This window comes from Dasypus novemcinctus, chromosome 8, assembly GCF_030445035.2.
Source record: "Dasypus novemcinctus isolate mDasNov1 chromosome 8, mDasNov1.1.hap2, whole genome shotgun sequence".
Taxonomy (NCBI): Eukaryota; Metazoa; Chordata; class Mammalia; order Cingulata; family Dasypodidae; genus Dasypus; species Dasypus novemcinctus.
The window spans coordinates 35,183,058-35,200,262 of record NC_080680.1 but is presented as its reverse complement, the minus strand read 5'-3'; positions in this window follow the sequence as shown (position 1 = coordinate 35,200,262).

Genomic DNA, 17,205 nt, shown 5'->3' with positions numbered 1-17,205 from the left:
CATATCCACTAGGATGGCTATAATTTTTAAAAACTGTCAATAACAAGTGCTGACAACGATGTGGATAAATTGGAACTCTCATAATGCCGGCTGGTAGAAATGTAAAATGGCGTAGCCTCTACATAAGAGTTCTAAAAATCCTTAAAAAGTTGAACATAGTGTTACCATGTGAATCATCAATTCCACTCCTAGGTAAATACCCAAGTGAATGATAACAAATGTTCATGCAAAAAACTTGTACATAAATGTACATAGCAGCACTATTCATAATGGCCAAAAGTGGAAACAACCCAAACATTCAAGTGATGAATGGTAAAGAAAGTATGATATATCCACATAATAGAATGTCATTCAGCCATAAAATGGAATGAAGTTCTGACATGCTACAAAAAGGATGAAACTTTAACACATAAAGACAGAAGCCAGACAGAAAACATCACATCTTGTGTCATTCCATTTATATGATACTGTCTAAAGGAGGCAAATCCATAAAGACAAAACGTAGATTAATGCTTTTCAGAGGCTGGGGGAAGGAGGAAATGGTGAGTGACTGCTAATGGGAATGGAATTTCTTTTTGTGGTAATGAAAGTGTTCTGGAACTAGCTATTAGTGATGGCTGTACAACCTTATGAATATAATAAAAACCACTAATTGTACACAATAAAAGCATGGATTTTATGGTATATAAATGCTACAGCAATAAATATGTGAAAAACGTAAGGAAATAATGGTACCTGAACATTATCTACAGGAAATGTAAATCTTGAAAGGTATAAAAAGTAACTTTATAAGAACTTTAGCCTTCAAAGATTCATTTTTGAGATAAAAACTTTGTTTCTACAACTTTTTATAGGAAAAAAACTGAAATTTACAGAAAAGTCCAAAGATAAGTATGATGAACACCCATATCGCATTAACTTTGATTCATCAATTAATATATTTTGCTTTGGCTGAACCACTTGAAAATAAGTTCCAGATACAAAATTTTATTTCAAAACAAGCATTTCTTTTGACATACATATTTATATATATAGCCATAATACCATTGTCACACCTAAGAAAATATAAATTCCATAATATCTGGTCCATATTTCATTTTCTCAAATTGTCCACAGAGTGCTTTTTATAAATGTTATTTTTTAAAATCCAGAATCTAAATCAGATTCACGCAATTAGTATATTCATCATTATGTCCATTCAGTCTCTTTTAATTTAGAATACCAACCTCCCAACCCATTGATGACTTAACTTGCAAAATTTCCCACATTCTGAATTTGTCTTATTGTTGCATCTTGATATCACTCAAATTGTACCTTTAAGCCTGCATTTTCTGAATATTGAAAGTTATGTCTAAAGATGTAGTTAGATTCATCTTAAACATTTCTAGCATGAACAATTCTTAGTCATAGGGTGTTATCCCACCACATGCATCATCTGATGTTATCCCACTATTAGTGATGACAACAGTTCCACTTGGTTAAACAGCTGACTGTCATAACTGGCTACTGCGAAGGCACATGTTCACCCTTGTAATCAGTAAGTCATCTGTAGCTTATTTTGACACTGTATATATTGTTCCCCAAAACCTTTCAGCTGATGGGTTTAGAAGTGGTTTGTGAACCTTACCTGAATCACTTTTTAAATAGGGGGATGAAAAAATGACATATTCTCTCTGTTTTCTATTTCATTCTACATAGATTAGCTGGCATTACATTTTTTTTTACATTTTTATTTTTTATTTTTTTTGAATGTTACATTAAAAAAATATGAGGACCTTATATAGCCCCCACACCCCTCACCCCACTCCTCCCACATCAACAACCTCTTTCGTCATCGTGGCACATTCATTGCATTTGGTGAATATATTTTGGAGCACTGCTGCACCACGTGGATAGTGGTTTACATTGTCGTTTACACTCTCACCCAGTGGACCATGGCAGGACCTACAATGTCCAGCAACTGTCCCTGCAGTACCACCCAGGACAACTCCAAGTCCTGAAAATGCCCCTACATCAAATCTCTTCTTCCCTCGCCCTACCTTCAGCTGCTACCATGACCACTTTCTTCACATTAATGCTACATTTTCTTCCATTATTAATTGGCATTACTATTAAATTTCTTTCCCACTCATCCCTGCCACACACACAGATACCTTTCTCTCTCTCCCTCTCTCTCTGACGTTATGGATTTAGAGATTTTTTAAAGTATTGAATATGTTAAAATCAATTATCACCATTTTTCATAATTAAATTGATCAATTCATGTCAGTTTCTGTGTCCTTTAAACAAAACTGCAATGACTTTAGAGTACTTCCTTGTTTCTGGCACAAGTATTTTTGTGCTTAAACTATACTATCTGGACCCCAGATGTTAAAGACCACATATTGATAATATCAGTAACTCTCTGCAGGTCTTAAACTATGTGAAGTATATTCATTCTATAGGACTGAGATATCTTCCCTACAAAGATATTATTTTTGAGTGTTGATTCTTATTTTCCTCAATGAATGCTTAATAAAATTCATTTCTATTCTACTGCAAAAATGTCTCTCCACTACTTCCATTATTTCTAGCTCCAGGACAACAGTTTTAGTTGGCTTCTCAATCACAGATGTAGTGTATCTAAATTTTAAGGGCACAAAATGCATCAGCAGTATATCTCAAAATTTTTAATGCAAACAATAATATAGAATTCATTTTTCCATATGATCCATCACCTAGACACATACACCCCACTCATGGGTACTTTTCAAATAGAAACATTTCATGAACCAACACTTACATTTTCTATGTGAAACACTTTTTTTATATTTTCTATTCTTTTCCGTTATGGCTATGTCTTTTATAAAAATTAATTTCATAACCAGCTAATGATTACAGGTGCACAGTTGAAAACAAAACACCATATTAGAGGATATAAGAGTAGTAAATTTCTCTAGCAAGAGACTGTGACGAAGCCAAAAAGGGATTTGGGACCCAGGAGAAATTGGCCCGGGAAAGTATTGGCATTAATGGTAAATTTTTATTAGTATAGCAAAAAGTCTCTATCCCCCTCCTCTTTTACTTTCCTTCATTTTCTTCTTTTTCATCCATTTTTAAATCTTTATCTATCTTTTCCTAGTGTGCTTGAAATACTTTAGTAGCACTACACTGGGATTCACTGTTTACTTCCATGCATTAAAAAAATTATTCTAGTAATATATGCAACCTAATATTTCCCCTTTTAACCACATTCAAATATTGAATTAGGTGCTGTTAACTACATTCAAAATGTTGTGCTACTATCACCACCATTCATTATCAAAACTTTGATCTTACCAAATAGAAACTCTGTACATTTTAAGCCTTAATTCCTTATTCCTTATCCCAACTCTGATTTTTCCCTAACAAACTAAGTTCTGAATTCTGACTCTATGACTTTGCATATTCTAATTATTTAATATCAATAAGATCATACAATATTTGTCCAGTTGTGTCTGGTTTATTTCATTCAGCATAATGTCTTCAAGGTTCACTCATGTTGTGTATCAGAACTTCATTCTTTTTTATAGCTGAATAATATTCCATTGTGTACATTTACCACTTTTTATTTCTCCATTCATCAGTTGATGGACACTTGGGTTCCTTTCATCTTTTGTCAATTGTGAATAATACTACTATAATTACTACAACTATCTATTTGAATCACTGCTTTCAGTTCTTTTGAGTATATACCTAGAGGTGGGATTGCTTAGTCATAAATGTGAGGGTTGATTTCTGAACTCTCAATTGGACTCCATTGGTCTATATGTCTGTCCTATTGCTGTTTTGATTACTGTGGCTATGTAGTAAGTTCTAAAATAAATAAGTAGAGTGAGTTTTCCAATAGTTCTTTTTCAAGATGGTTTACATTTTTCAGAGTCCCTTACCCCTCCTATAAATGTAATGATTCACTTTTCTGATTCTGCAAAGAAGGGTTTTGAAATTTTGATTGGGATTGCATTCAATCCATAAACAAGTATGAGTAGGATTGACATCTTAATGATATTTAGTTTTGCAGTCCATGAACACAGAATTTCCTTCCATTTATTTAGGTATTCTTTGATTACTTTCAGCACAGTTTTGTAATTTTCTGTGTATATGTCCTTTACATCCTTGGTTAGATTTATTCCTAAATACTTTCTTCTTTTAGTTGCTGTTGTGAATGGAATTTTTTTCTTGATTTTCTCTTCCAAGTGATCATTGCTAGTTTATATAAACACTACAGATTTTTGGGTGTTGATCTTGTACCCTACCACTTTGCTAAATTCATTTATTAGATCTAGGTTTATTGTGCAGTTTTCAGGATTTTCCATATTTTTAGGACCATGTTATCTGCAATAGAGAAAGTTTTATTTCTTCATTTCCTATTTTATTATTTAGTCCATATATGTCTTATACTGTTTTCTGTCCCTTAATTCTTCCTTTAATGTCTATTTTCATTTTTTAAAAATTTTTATATTGGATCTTACTGAGTTCCCTCTCATTTCTATATGCACATATGCTCATATTTTCTTTACAGCTACCATGGGGTTAGAACTTAACACCCTAAATACATAACAATCATATTTTATTTGATACCAATTTGACTTTAGTAGCATACACAAACACCCTTCCAATACTCCTCCATCCTCCAACATTTGGTCCTTGTTACAAATTATACATTTGTACATGTCCAAACCATAGATTCATCATTACTTTTTTATCATTACTTTTTATGCATTTGCATTTTAGCACTTATAGAAAATAAGAAGTGGAGTTACAAACCAAAAAATTCAATACAATGGTACTGGCATTTATATTTTCCCAAATGATATCTTTGCTGAAGGTCTTTATTTCCTTATACCATTCTGAACCACTGTCTAGTGTCTTGTCCTTCAGTTTGAAGAACTCCCTCTAGAATTGCTTGTAGGGCAGGTCTGTTAGTGATGAGCTCCCTCAGCTTTTGTTTATCTAAGGATCTCCTAGTCTCTCTCTCATTTTTGAAAGAAAATCTCATGGGATACAACATTCTTGGTTGGCAACTGTATTCTTTCAGCACTGTGAGGCTTTCAACCCACTGCCTTCTTGGTTCATTGTCTCTGATTAGAAATCAACATTTAATAGAATTGGGACTCCTTTGTATATAACATAGTTCTTTTCTCTCACCTTTTTCAGAAATTTTCCCTTGTCCTTTGCATTCTACAGTTTGCCACTATATGACAGGGAATATTTTTATCCTGCTCGATGTTCTCTGGACTTCTTGGATGTTCATATTCACATCTTTTGCTATACTTGGGAAGTGTTCTATCATTATTTCTTTAAATATTCCTCCACTTCTTTCTTTTTTCTTCTCCTTTTAGGTTTCCAGTAATGGATATAGTTGTACCCTTGATGGTATCCCAGGGGTCTCTTAGGTTATTTTTGCTTTATATGATTATTTTTTTTCTTTCTGTTCCTCAGCCTGATCCATTTCAATTGTCTTGCCTTTGAGTTCACTGTTTCTTTGTTCTTCAACCTCCAATCTGCTGCTGATGCCCTCCTGGAAATTATTTATTTCAGTTATTTTGGTCTTCAACTCCAATACTTCCATTTGTTTCCTTTTTAAACTTTCTGTCTTTCTACTGATATTCTCATATTGCTCATTAATAATTTTTCTGATCTTCTTTAGTTCTTTCCTTGTATTTTCCTTCATTTCCTTGAATATACTGAAGATCTTCCTTTTTTAAAAGGTTGTGTCTGGGGTGTCCACAATCTGGTCTTTTTCCTTTACTGATGTCTTCTGGATTTTCACCCTCTTTCTTTGAGTGGGTCATCATTTCCTGTTTCTTTCTTTGTCTTGTATTCTTTGTCGCTGACAGTAAACTTTTTATTTTAAAATATTAACCCTGGAAATTTTTTCCAAGATGTCTGTTTCTTGAAGTTGTATCCAGGTGGTGTTATGACAGATATATTCTTGAGTGTCAGGAGTTAACAAAACCAAACAAACCTAAGCAAAAGCACACTTTCACTCTTTGCAACTTGACTGTGCATTGACAGATACTTTCCATCGGAGTTCAGATGTCCTATCATGAAGGTGAGCCCAAAGCTAATGTAAAGTGCAGGATTTTTTTCTGGGTCTGTTTCTTTCCCTAGACTTCTGCTTGCTAGTGCCCTTAGGAGTTGCCCTGTTTACAAGTGTTTGAATGTCCCCTCTACTTCCCAGGAAAAAGACCTACTCCCTCTCCCAGGTATTCCACTGCTGTACTTAAAGCAGGTAAGACTTTGTCCCAGGCCAGCTGTCTCCATTTTTTCTTACTTTACTTTCACTGTTTCAAGTTGATTTTGCCTGGACGTCAAATTCTGGGAGCAGGAGCATATTGAAGTTTCCTAGGTCATTCTTTCTGAGCTGAACAAGGCCAGGAAAGGGAGTGCTTACCAGCTCCAAGCTTTCCTGGAGAAGGGATAAGAGTGGGTCCAGGATGGGCACCAGGAGTTTCTTCCATGGCGCCTGTAGCAGTTTGATATTATTGATGAATTTCAAAAAGAAATATTGGATTATGTTTGCAAATTGATCTTTTCCTCTGGGTATATCAGATTATATTGGATTCAATTATGTAAACCTCTTGTGCCAGTAGGGTGGTGAGTCCCCATCTGTCGGTGGGTAGGGATTCACAGATAAAGGCATGGCAAAGGACAGAGTTGAGGGGTTTTGATGTTGGAGTTTGATGCTGAAGTCTTAAGCTGGGGCCCCAAGAAGTATGTCCACAGAGGAAAGAGAAGCAAGTCCCAGGAAGGGAGGAACCCAGGAAGCCTGAACCCTGGCAGATGTCGACAGTCATCTTGCTCTAACACATGGAAATAGACTTTGATGATAAAAATAATTTATGCTTTATGGCCTGGTATCTGTAAACTCCTACCCAAAATAAATACCCTTTATAAAAACCAACCAGTTTCTTGTGTTTTGCATCAGCACCCCTTTGGCTGACTAATGCTGCACCCAATGTTGTACTTTCATGAGTTTCTTGTCCAGAAAATGTAGCCCTACAATTGTCCTCTGCAATTCTGAGGGATCATACCATCTTTAAGTCTCTACCGCTGCCTTTGTCCAGAGATCCAACACAGCTATTCAAAAGTACTAATCAAACATTCTCCCAACCCTACCATGAACCTTGGGGATGTGGACTTTTATGTCCCTCTATGGCACCGGTAAACTACTCCAGAGGCCAGACCCCATTGCTGCCTGCTGCAGAAGTGGGACTGGGTGACAAAAACAGATATGCAGAGAGAGCAATTTACTGGTATTTACAATAATTTACCAACCTCTTCTTCCTGCTCTTCTCTGGGTGCTTAGAGCGTTCTCCTGGACTCCAGAGTTTCAAAATAGTTGATTTTGATAGTTTCTGCCTGTTTAATAGTTGTTCTGGTGGAGGGACTGATTCTTGGAAATTCCTGCTCTACCATTTTCCCATAATTCCTCAAAATTTAATATTTTGTGGAGCATATAAAATATGTAGAAGAAAGTAAATATATCAACCTTCACACAAAAAGTTTGAGAGGTAAATGGAATAAATAAATGAAACAAATCAATGGAGAATGGATGAAGGTTTCCTGTGTGTGGCAGCAGAACCAATCAAATGGAAAAATGAGAGAATTATATTTATTAAAATGCTAAAATGGAGCTATCATTAGTTTTTTATATCTTCTTGCCATAGAGATTATCATGTGCCTTTCTGGCTGTGAACTCACAGATAGAGCCCTGCTGTCACAGCAATATGGCCTCTGCAAGTATGTTGGAAGTAGCACGGGCTGATAGAGTCAGAGAGGTCTGTGTTTGAGACCCAGTTCTGCTTATTGCTATGGTTGTCTCACTGAGTACATGCTTAACTGTTTCCTATTAAGTGAAAAGGTTAAGAAAAGTCATGCCCAACTTGGATGTTTGCTACGGGGATTAGAAATAATATTCCTAAGAACCCAGTATAGTACCTAGACTGCCATCATGTGAATTAGAAAAATAAATAAGAGAGAAGGTAACATTGAAGAAGAAGGTAACAGAGGTGCCTTTTGAAGGATGACTTTTCTAAAGTTAGCAGGACTGAAATAAGGTCGAATATTAAATGTTACCTCACGTCTTCCCATTGAGTGACTTATATGACTTTACACAGCTCAGGCTATGGAATAGCCTGCAGCAGAGCCAGTAGAAGCCAGATACAGGCGCAGATGTTTCTTGCTAAAGAACAATCCGAAAGGGCAAGAGAAGACAAGGGATGCCAAATCCCCTCTCTGGTCTCTCATAGAGGGAAAAGGGAAAAGAGAGCTTGGCAATTGAAGGACCCAGGTGCCACTTTGTGTGTTTGAGGGTGCAGGAACTAAAAAGCCACCTGAGCCTTAGATTTCCATGTGCTTACATTGTGGCTTGAGAAGCCATGCTTCCAGGGCAGAAGTTCATGGAAGAGGAAAGCTGAGGGAGACCATGTGCCTTAGAATAATTAGTAGCAACATTCAGTGCCAAGTGAGTGATATGCAGCTGTTGGAGGATTTTTGTCCTTAAAAATAATACTTAGCTTTACTGAAATTTAAATTTATGTTTACCTGCATGTCACTCATCTTTTTGTAAAACCAAGATAGATTGTGAAACTTAGCTCTTAATAGCTCAAAAGTATGGATTTTAGAATATTTTATTTAAAAAAACACTCAGGTAAAAAGTTAAGGCAATAGACAAATGCCACATTGCATATAAAATTACAAGCAAACACCTTACCACCAGGGTCTAAACCAAGGAATATATTATTTTTTCCTAAACTGTCAGTTTTGTGGACTTACGATGACAATTTGAATTAAAATCTCAGTTTAAAAATGTGTTCATTATATCAATTTCTTCTTCCAAAATCTATATCATCCGTGTTGCCAACTATGATGTATAAACTCCAAATGGCTATAATTTATCTATGTTTGCCTGCCTTTCCTCTTTCCATTTATTTCAACAGAACTTTCAGACAGACCACATCCTTTTGTAGGTGAAAAACTCAGAAATTTTAAAATCAGGACATTAGTTATTATTTTGCATTCCTGAATGCTTTTGGTCTTCAAATTGTTGCTTTTAAAATGCATCAAGTTGTGTACAAAAGCATTGGCTCCTCATTGCCAGCTTTAATTATAATATATGCATACTTTAAAGCTTTGTATGAATTGGTAAGAAAGACTTTATTTTCCCCTTCACAAAATATTCACTGTGCGATTCTTCGCTTTCAGAGAATGTGTACAATGCAGAATTTTATGCAAACATCATCATATTGAACATTTTAGTAAATTTCATTTTTTATCATTTGACAACTGCAATCTCACTTAAATAATGGGTTTTGTGAAGTGTCTCTAAATATCTTCAACTGGGCAGGGTCAGAAATGAGTTTTCAGCTAAAACATCCTGAGTCAAAGTTTCCTAACAATCATGCTATTTCCTCAAAGTAAATTGAGCATCTGAAGAAGTCACTTAGACTCTCTCAGGTAGCTGGATCGAAATCTCTGAGCACAGAAATTTTTTGCAAAGATAGTTCTTGCCACAAGTTGCCCAGAAATTTTAAATGCTTATTCTTTTATTCTTATATTTTTGAAGGTAAATATGTCCAAAGAATAGATAAAAAAAAGAACAAAAATAACTTAATTTAAAAAATTAAAGAGGCTTCCTTCACTCATAATAAAATTAAGGAGATCCTAGTTCTTCAGCTTTTATTTCTTCCACCAAACATTTCTGAACTCTTCCTCCTGCTGTTAGCTCAGTGCATAACGTAATTTGCTTTAACCGATATTTCTTTTTCTAAATAAAAGTGACATTGGTTGTAGACACTCACCTTGAGGATTAAAGAGAAAATTTGACTTTATTCTTGGATCTTTGAAGTAATATACACAGTCTTAGTCAATACAAGGTGTCTCTTAAGAGAATAAAAATTTAAGGTAACTTGATTGCAAATGCATCAGCCTGGTGGGAGAAAACTATAAATCATAGATGCTCGTCACTCAAGAACAAAGATTCCAACATCACCTAACTTCAGTTTCTTGTTAAAAGATGTTATTTGGGGCTTGTTTCATCAATCTGTTTGTTACTTCTTCCTCTAATTTTATATTTCCTCTTTTTAGTGCTAAAGATGCTTCACTTATACTACATATGCCAACCCTTATTGCTTTTCCCTTTTTGCTAATGATCTGTGGAAAACTGGACAACTTGCTTTAAGTTTCATTATATTAGACTCAGTTACTTCATTTCTAATGTAGAGATAATGAAATTTTTCTTATGAGATAACTTACAGAAATGGAACATAAGATTTTATATCTAGAATTTCATTTGCAATTGCAGTTTATAATTTGTGTAAGAAAAGATATAAAGGCTTATTTTTGCAACTTGCAAAAAAAGTCTAATACACCTTATTTCATTCTATTATGTGTTAGGTAATTTAAATGCATTCTCTTATTGTGTTCAACTAAAGCAACCGAATCAAACAAACAAAAAAATTTCCATTGTGTGAGCTATTCTCTTGCTATATAAACTAATATGGACAAAATTATATATCAAGTGACTGTTGGAATTGAGATTCAAATCCATGTCTGTCTAATGACAAAGTTTCATTTTTCTTTTCTTTATTTTCTGATTTAATTATCTTATGCAATTCATCTTTACAAGTGACATCACCATCAAAGTTAATGATCTTCAAACTAGCAACATTATAGTAACAATGCTCAAAGAGAAATGGAACCAAATATATTAAAGTTGAACAGATAATGGCTGAGCAACTCAGCCTCTTTGAAACTGGCAAATCTCTACAGTCAGGAAAAGTGTATTCAGAGTAGTAGGAGGACATTTTACCAGTGTTACATTTCTTAAAATCCTACAGTTTGAAAGACTCATGGAAAACGGAAAAATGACAAGAGAAAAAAGATGATAAAATATCCCAATTTGGGAAAAGAAACCAATATGGGCTCCAGAACTAAGAGATTGAAACTTATTCCCTTGCCTAGTTAATAGCACAGAATTTTAGAGATGGATTTTTGACCTTTGAATAGGAGGTGAGGTCGTGTGCAACTATTTTCATTTTCATTACAAAGAGATAGTAGTCTATATTATGGACAACTTGTAGAAATATTTTAGCAAATAAAATAATAATATGAATTGATTTACACTTTCTAGAATTGTTGTAGTTAAAGAATTGTTTAAATTTACATTGTCAACTAAGAGGGATTTTCCTGGAGACATGTTCTAACATCTCTATAGAACATCATAATCAATGCCAGGAATAAATAGTTTTCAAACCTGCAGATAACACATTTGTCAGAATTTTAAAAGATTTTGACACATAGAGCTATCAAACTAAGAGCTAAACCTAAGAGGGATACGTGTAAATTATATTGGTTCAACAATTCATTTTAGAGAAACTTCATCGAAACTGAACTTAAACATAATTCATGTAAATAGTTACAAAGTCTTTTCATAGTACTAAGCATGCATTACCCACCTGTGATACCTTGACTATTTTAACAGCCAATACTTTGTTTGTAATCATTAATAAAACATACTCTCCAAAGGAAGAAGTTGATTCTTCCCACTCTGCACGTTGCTCAACAAATTTGGTTCTGGGCAGTATCATAGCTGGAAGAAAAGATGGAAGGGGATGAGCTGGAAGAGGGAACAGGCGGAACATTTTCCAAATGAAGCAATTTATCATGAAATTTTAAGATACTATGGTGACATGCTGGTTGGTAGCATTATTAAATAAAAATGTTAGAGAAATCAATGGGAGCCAAGATCATGAAACTGTCTTGAGCTCACTCAAAGGATCAGGCTTTCCTCTGTGTTTTGACTTTCATGGAGAACAAACACAGGCTGAACCCACCTGAGCCTGTCATCCCTATCCCACATACTAATGCCCCTCACGTTTCAGTTTGGCTTCTAGTTCTTGTTATATTATTGTAAGAAGGATGTTGACTAACAAGAATTCATTCTGAGTAGGGCAAATGGTCTAAAACCTCTGTTAAAAGGAGAATGATTGATATGCCTGTGGATATTTAATCTCTAACACAAAAACACAGGGAAAAGTGATACATTCAGTCTCCTAAAGCATTTAAGAGACTGTTGAATAAAATTGAGATTAGAATCAATATCTGAGAATTCGGTAAGATGCGCCCAATGATTGGACATTCAGATCAAAGTGAATTTTCTATCAATTATAGGCATAGAATTTCTTAAAGAGAAAGAATAGAAAATATGAAGAAAGAAAGATTGGGGAATATGAAAAATAATTAAGTTAATGTACTCAGGAAGATGTTGAAAGTTGTAGAAAGAATTTCTGTATTGCACTGGAGGACTTGTCAAATCCCCCAAAACATCCATTAATCACAAAGATTCTAAAGTCTTCAATTTAGAGGTTAGGGTCAGAGTAGTAGAAACCACTTTAGGGTGCCTTCCTTGAACGTTGTTGGATATGAAAAATCTCTGTTCTTCTGTCACATGAACTGGAGCACTCTTTTTTCCCTAATTATTCCTTTTCCTTGTTCATGCCCTACCATGCCATTAAGGAAAAAAGGACCGAATACTGCTTCAGTGAAAGGGATCTTTACATATATCTTTCCCTAAATAGACTTTCCTGTATAATAATTCATTTCCGTTTTACACAATGAATTATATTTGATGTGAGTCCATGTATATGCTTGCTTAAAACCTTTCAAAGTTTATAGAGGGGGATCTGCAGATGACAATTTTGGATTTTTTTTGGTGGGGAAGATGCTGATAGGTCTGGTTTTAGTAGCTGTGTTTTGGTTATGACACCCTCAACCTAAGGGCCTGATAAATCATAGCCTGTTGTTCCTCATCATAGTATTTGCTGTAAAGATCCTTTAAAGTCATCAATAATACATTATACAGGAATATTTTTATAATAGTCCAACATATAAGTTTCGCTCAAGGGTTGTACTTCACACATTACTGTACTTCATCTTTAGTAATCTTCTGATTTTTTAAATATATGATTTATAAAAGTATTTTGTTCATCATTTTTTTCTCCCTTTTCATTGACTACTAAAAATCTTAGAGACAATTAGGAGATCTTACTTTTTGTTGTTATTCTTATTTTCATTTTTCCATTCTCTAATATTTTGCTTAGTATATAAAATTTCTCTTAGATATGTTTTTTTTAAGATTTTTTTTTCTCTCCCCTCCTTCCCATTGTCTGCTCTCTGTGTCCATTCGCAGTGTGTTCATCTGTGTCCACTTGCATTCTTGTCAGTGGCACCAGGAATCTGTGTCTCTTGTTGTTGCATCATCTTGCTGCGTCAGCTCTGCATGTGTGCAGCGCCACTCCTGGGCAGGCTGCGCTTTTTTCACGCAGGGTGGCTCTCCTTGCAGGGCTCACTCCTTGCGTGTGGGGCTCCCCTACAGCAGGGACACCCCTACGTGGTACAGCACTCCTTGTATGCATCAACACTGCATGTGGGCCAGCTCACCACACTGGGCAGCAGGCCCTGAGTTTGAACCCTGGACCTCCTAAATGGTAGGTGGATGCTCTATCAGTTGAGCCAAATTTGCTTCCCGAGATATGATTTTATTATCATATGTGCTCTTTGAAACAAGTTGGGCATTTAAATTATGAATACGTACATACATGATTTACTTACCAAATAAATGTCTTCTCTAACATATAAATAATATTATATATAGGATATATAATATAACAGACTTCTACAAGTCTGCTGTAGAATCTAGATGAAAGATTATATATTTTATACCAGTTTTTGTGTTTTTTTGGTCATGGTCGTTTCTCCCTATTTTCTCTTTCTCCTCTTTCAGTCCTGATAAATATCCACCATGAAGGTGATGTTACTTCTGTTAGACTGAGACTCAGTAGAACTGTGTTCCCCTGTAGAATAAGTTCTACATATCTTCATTTGTTCCTCAACAAACTCTTGTCATATGCATAAGGAAAAGGCCCTTTAAATTCAGTCACTGCATGTTAACAACACTAGGCTCAGCAAAACCAGCCATAAAAATTCACAAGTCCTCCTTGCTCTAAAACTGTGTCATGAACTGCAGGATGGTTGTAACTCTTATGGCTATGCATGTCCTTGATTCAGAAAAACTAGGAAAATGGTGGAAGTTACTGTTCTAATCTTGACCCGTCCTGACCAATTAAGAGAGCCCAAGTGAAATTTTTTAAGACTCACAAAAGATAGGAGTCAATTAATTTTATGGGAAGACTAAATTGTTACTGTTGGCCTATTTACAAAATATTTATTCAGCATGACTGATTGCTGATCGAAATAATTCTATGGAAAAGCAATTGCTTATTCTGGATTCTAAGAGGACAAAGTTAGTAGCTAATACTGTGTCCATGTCCTTTGCTTTCAGGTACATTGTTATTTGTTTATGCAACCAAGTTAATGTAATGAGCATGAAATATGTTTCCAACTTGGGGAGTTATACTTTTTTATAAAGAAATATCAAAGATATTTAAATTTGCTCTTAATTAAATACACTGGCCCAGATTCCAGGAGTGAGCTGAGTTACTCAAATCATAGTTCAAATGCTTCAGTCTTCCTATGACATGTATTGTTCTGCAGGGGAATAGGCTAAGAGAAACATCAACAGCAATGGACTCTTGATGCAGCAATAGCTCCTGAATGACCACCATTAAAGAAAATGGTTTGAGATGCAGATTTTGACTTGGACTCCTTCAGTCTTCATGTGCCATGGGATTCTGCACAGATTCTTTAAAGAGAAAAATCCCAGAACAAGGTGATAATAATAAAACAGCTGCCTGAGTAAAAGGGTGTGCAAATTTTACCCAGCAAACACTATGATGTTGAAATCCAAAATAAGTGGCAAAATATGGCCCTTTTTTACTAAAACAGGCATTCCATTGGATCTTCAAAAAATGGTCACTATTCTTAATTGGTGTTTTTATTATTTTTTCAGAGCTCACCCTGTGATCACTGTGCTGTTGCTTTCCCTCTGCTCTTGCCACTTTCTTAAGCCACAGCAGCCAAAACAGCTTTCCTCGTTATTCTCTTATTGCTATTTAATGTCACCTTCAAAAGTTGAAGCACACAAGGACAGAAATGCTTCCTGCTGCATCTCTCTCTTGGTTCCACAGCCTTACAGAGTTGATTCGTATATAAATAAAGACCATAGGAAGAATGTTTCCGTAAAAGAAAGATGCAGGAAATCTATTGATGAGTAGAAGGATAAGTCATTGCATTCACATCCCTCCCATTGCAAATGAAATCTGCAATTTAAGTGGCACACCTAGTTAACCCAGCCACAAGAAGCCTGGATAGGCGGATTCTGGTTGCCCTGTGGGTGGGGCAGATATTTGAATTCCTGAGTTGTTTTCTACCCACACAGATAGCACCATAGTGTTTGATGTAATTGTTTCCCATAATAACAGCTGCCTGGAGGTAGCATCTCTATATATTTATATATTATGATAAATTATGGAGGATTCCCTATGTGGTTAGACTCACAGTGTCTTAATGAGAAGATATAGGCAGTATGTATGTTAATACTCCTCTGTGATTCATAGGAAAAAAAAATCATCAGTGATAGAAAGTTTCTCTGTACTGGTTTTACTTTGTCTCTTATATTTTCACACAAGAGTTAATGTAAAATTTTAGGTCCTTTTGCCTAAGATGCTTATTCAGCAATGTGGTGGTTGCATAGGCTAATACATAAGTGATTGTGTAGTTTGTATACAATTTCTCTTTACAATCAGTTGAACACAGCAATGGCCCTTAAGGAAGAATATTAAAAAGGCAGATGTTTCAAGAATACAAACAAATGGGAAGAATTAAAATGACATAGGAAAGGAATAAAGGAAATAAAGAATGATAAGGGGAAAGGGAAGACTCTTTTTAGTGTGTCTTGAACTGTAAGTACACTTACAAGGTATGAAATTAATCTTCTCAAAACTTCACATCATTTCGTAAAGTATAGTTACACACTTGACTTACAAATTTCTTTTCATTCTTGTGGAAAACCTGAGCAAAACAGTAAATCATTATAGAGGTGAACATGTGACTTTCTTACCTCAGTTTGTAATTTTGAATTTTTGTCACCAGAAAGGTTATATCCCCCTTTTGGGATGCACTTTAGAAAATTCTGTGTTGCTAATGCTGGTCCCCAAATTAATATATACCATTTTTTAGTGATGTGAAGGTTGACAAAAATCTCTCTAGGATATTCACTAGGTACTCATTATGTTTCATGTGGTTTAAAATTTCCATTTTTCCAAAATTCTACTTGCTACCCAGCCCAATTTTTTTGCATGTGTGTGTGCCTGTGTGTGCATGTGTGTTTATCTTTTTCAACTTTTTGCAAGCTAAGTATAAAGGGAAGGAAATAATAAAATGAAAGTAGCTCCATGGTCCAGAGGTATCATTGGGGTTATTTTTTCCCTGGGGGGATCCAGTTTTATTTACCTAGCCAGGTAGTATGCACATAAGTATGCTTAATTATCCTGTCAGGCACTCTTATAAAATTTAACATTTTACTGTCTCCCAGGGTATGTAAGCCAATCCACCCTTGTAAGAGGAGCATTGAAAGAGGCAAATAATTTTGAAAAATCAATAGAAACATAAAGTAATCATGTGAAACTACCAAATCTTGTTAAGGCATAAGATCAACTTTATTCAGCATTAGATTGATGGATTAGACAAGAATAAGATTACAATTTAATCAATTTAATGTGGCAATATTTATATCTAGCATGATAATATTTATTGCTTTTAGAAGTTAGAGATTCTCTAAGTCCACTCTAGGAGGAAGAAAGGAAACAAATGCTTTTTGTAGTTGTGTAATTTGAAGTTGGAGGTTAGATCATATTCAGTTTCACTTGATAAAATATAATGACCTCCCAAATATTGAGTATCCGTGAGTGGTGAACACGGTTTTGAATTCCTAAGGGAAGTAGAAAAGACAGTAACTTGCACATCACAGGCTCCTAGTGCTTTCTAGTTGAACTTTTTGTGATGATGGAAATGTTTAATATTTGTGTTGTAGGCATTAGCCATATGTGATTATTGAGTACATAAAATGTGGTCAGTCTGATTGAGGAACTAGAATTTTATATTATTTTAGTTTAATTTAAATGTAAATAGTCTCATGTCCTTGGAAGTAGACAATCATTTTCAAGGAGTATTCCAGGTGAGGGGAAAAACATATGCAAAGTATAAAAGTGAGAACAAGATAAC